General features: G+C 34.9%; 1 protein-coding gene across 1 annotated transcript in view; it reads right to left on the minus strand.

Annotated features, from left to right (window-relative positions):
- Positions 1-4,010, minus strand: part of sybl1 (synaptobrevin-like 1) — a 129,009-nt gene that overhangs the window by 78,286 nt on the left and 46,713 nt on the right. The window lies entirely within an intron of this gene.

Here is a 4,010-nt window from a genome sequence, read left to right on the forward strand (position 1 = left end):
GGGGAGTCGTGGCCTAATGGTTAGAGAGTCGGACTCCCAATCGAATTGTGGGTGGGGGGAGTGCATGTACAGTTCTCTCTCCACCTTCAATACCACGACTTAGGTGCCCTTGAGCAAGGCATCGAACCCCCAACTGATCCCCGGGCGCCGCAGCATAAATGATGCCCACTGCTCCGGGTGTGTGCTCACAGTGTGTGTGTGTGTTCACTGCTCTGTGTGTGTGCATTTCGGATGGGTTAAATGCAGAGCACAAATTCTGAGTATGGGTCACCATACTTGGCTGAATGTCACTTCACTTTCACTTTCACTAATGTATGAAAATGAAAGTAAATCACTCACTGCTCTTGATTGAATTACTTTGTAGTTTTAACAAGAATTTATCCAAAGTCAATCCAAAAATCAGATAGAATTGTTTTACTGGTGGGTTCAGGCCACTAGTTCATTTATGTAAGTGAGTAATGGCAAAATAGTGATCTGTGAAATATTATACCCAAAAATTCTTCATACTGTAGGCTACCAGTGAAATAGATTAAAAATAAATAAATAATTAGGGACCTGACCATGTTTTGCTTAAGTGTTTCTTTCTTTAATTGCGAATGCAATGTTTTCACACCACAGACTGAACCAGATTAAGCATTGCTTGCTTGGGAACTGTTCAACAAAGTATTGATAGTTGTGTGAATATTGTCATACTGACAGCTGTCTGAAGCTTTGGTTGATTCCATTACATATCTTTTTATCAAAGTTATCCGAAATGATCAAGATGAATTTGTTCTGAGTTATTGTCATATTTTATTACCAATTTCTAAACTATAACAAATAAACTGTGATAATGTGAGAAATGTTGAAGGTGTCTGAATACATTTTGGTTTGATTGTGTATTTTATTTTACAGTGAAGACTATGCAGTGCTATTTTAAATTAACAAAAACAAACCTAAAAAAAATGTAAACATTATGTAAATAGCACAAATAAATAAATAGAATGAACATACAGTACAAATTAAACAATTTTAAACAGGGCCCACTGTACGACCTGCACCAGGGCCCCTCTAACCCCAGCTACAAGACGGAGCAATGCACTGTGTGTACTGTAAGACATAGAACAAGACATGTAGTTTAAAAGATGGCAAGTAAAACAAAAAGCACATCTGTATGCAATACAGTTTCATTATTGTTCATTATTATCCAATAATTACTATAAATAACTTGTGCGACCAAATCATGTTATGCACCAGTAACTGAAAAAGTTAGTAGCACAAGTGCCACCAATGGAAAAAGTTAGTGTAGTTCCCTGTGGTAAAGTCATTTATATATTTTTTAAGAGCTTCTTAAAATACAATATTACTCCGAATGCACACAATCCACCCATTAGAACACAACAAGAGCAAAATCCAGGGGTTTTTGAGCCGTGTATGTGTGCAAAATGCAATATTTGACATTGTGAAGGGAAAAAAAGTCACATGACAGCTGCGTTTCGGGGCGAGATCGGACAAATAAATACACATTTCATTCACACTGACAAGCTAAACCAACATATGTTATTATTACCGGATCAGATCTCATTAATAAATGATGTCTCTGGCCAAAGAACCGACAGAAAGACGAGAGAGAAATGAGCGCTTCATCAGCCAGCCCAGTTATCACTACGAGCTCAGAATAAAAGCATTTTTATATTTTTTAAGAGCTTTCAAAAATAATATCACAGCGAGTGCACACAATCCACCCATTAGAACACAACAAGAGCAGATTTCAGGTGTTTTTAACTGTGTGTGCAAAATGAAATATCAGTGCAATACAGCTTATGATTACTGGAAGGAAAAAAAGTCACGACAGCCTTTTAAATTAAAACAGTGCAGCGAATCAACAAAATGAATACTTGTGTGATCTTTTTGTCTTAGGTGAAAATAACATCCATCTCTCCAGCTTCAGAGGACAGTGATTCTGGCTTTTCGTCGGTAGATCGGACAAATCAAGTACACGATTATTTCAAAATTCATAATAGCTTGGTGAATATAAACGAAAACAGCCACGTGAACACAAACTGTTGAGAAATAAATCGATTATTGAATATGATGGATTGAATATTAAAAGAGGCTGCATTTACCAGCTGCTTTCAGTATGTTGTCCACACGATGGCGCCACAGGATAAATACTAAATACTTCAAGATATATTCAGAGACAAAGCAGTTCATACAAGTGAATACATAAATATCCTATTTTCAAGTAAATTATGATTCCTTCTGTGAGTACTTTTATATACACAACATGATAATAGATAACTTATATAGTGTCCCTTCTTTAATTTTTCAGTAATGTGAGATAACTTGAGAAATATGTTGTCAGTACTATTAAAAAAAAATGTTATTTTAATGCACATAAATAAATTTGAAATATTACATGAGTTTGAATGAGTTTAAATTGATTAGAAATAGTTCATAGAAGCAAAGCTTGATTGAGTCTAATGGGATTTGGAGCTTGGCTCATCTGAACATCCTGTCAATTAAAGTCTATGGGATTTTTATGATTTTTAATATTTATTTTTATGAAAACCGTAAGTCCAATCAGTTAGAAAAGATATAGCACACCTCATCTGTTCAAAGACTTGAAAATGCTTCATTTATGTGCATAAATAAAATAAAAATAAATATTCATCATTTTTTATAAACTTTCATAAAACCCAATATAGTAATTATGCAAAAACGATCATCTCCTAGATACCATTAATTTGAACATATTTTAATAGTATTGCCAATATTTTTATCAAGTTATCACACATTACTGAAAAAGTGAAGAAGGGACCTATGATAGTTATCTAGTTTCATGTTGTGCATATAATAGTACTCACAAAAGGACATAATTTACTTAAAGATAATTGTGTAACTGCATCATCTATACAAATCATTGTGCTTGGACCCCTTATGATCACGACGGTGACAGGACTGTGAAATACATACATGAGAAAAATAGGCATGACTTATTTCGCATCCAGCTAGACAACCCTGTCGTAGCTGTTATCATAGCCTAGGCTTTTTATTAAAACAGAAAACAGCAAGGGACCATGGAAAACGACTGTTGCAGGTTTATTTTTTTATGGTATTATTATTATTATTTTTTTCAGCGTGGCAACTCAAGAATGTTGGGCACACAAGTACTGTGGCTCTTTTGCCCCATGGCCAAGATGGCCAAGCCAACATCAAAGTTAGTTCACTAACTTTTAATTCTAGTTATTATTATTATTGTGCATGCAGATAATATTTAGGCACACAAACACTTGACTATTGCATGAATAAAGAATAACATATTTAAGAATTTTATGCTAATTGCAGTTGAAATAAAAATGAAAAAGCTTAAAAAGTGAAGCTCCAACAGGTGAACATAATGTGTGGACCCAACTAAACTAAATTGTTTGTTGTTAATTGTTATCCACTGTATAATGAGTGAAAATTATTTTATTTTTATGTTTTTTGTGAACACACTGTTTCTTTAAGTTTATTTACAAGTACAAAAATAAATTGCATGGAAATAAACATGAGATTTAATTGAATGCAGCCTAAGAGTGTTTATTTTGTCCAGAAACAGTATAAATGAGACCTTATAAGATGTTGAAAATACGTCCAGAAATAATCACATCTGAACTCAATTTTAACCTCCTAGAGACGTCATTCTGGCTCTTCAGGGGACGTCATTTCAACGTCCGACAAAGACGTCGAAAAGACGTCGTTTCGACATACTTTTGCTCAGTGGGTAGTCCACCCAAAAATACAAATTCTGTCATCATTTGCTCACTTTTAAATTGTTCCAAACCTGCACGAGTTTCTTTCTTGTGGAGACATTTTGAAGAATGTGGATAACCAAATGCTATTGACTTTAGTGTGAACTAATCCTTTAATCATATGAGTTCAGTGCGCCGTCCTCGTTCTCCGTGTGTTCAGTGTTCAGATGCTGTTTAAAGGGTTTGCGCTCCTCGATGGGGAAATCCTCCGCGGGGTTGCGTCACAGTGACGTCAGC

Source organism: Carassius carassius, chromosome 29 (genome assembly GCF_963082965.1).
Source record: "Carassius carassius chromosome 29, fCarCar2.1, whole genome shotgun sequence".
NCBI lineage: Eukaryota > Metazoa > Chordata > Actinopteri > Cypriniformes > Cyprinidae > Carassius > Carassius carassius.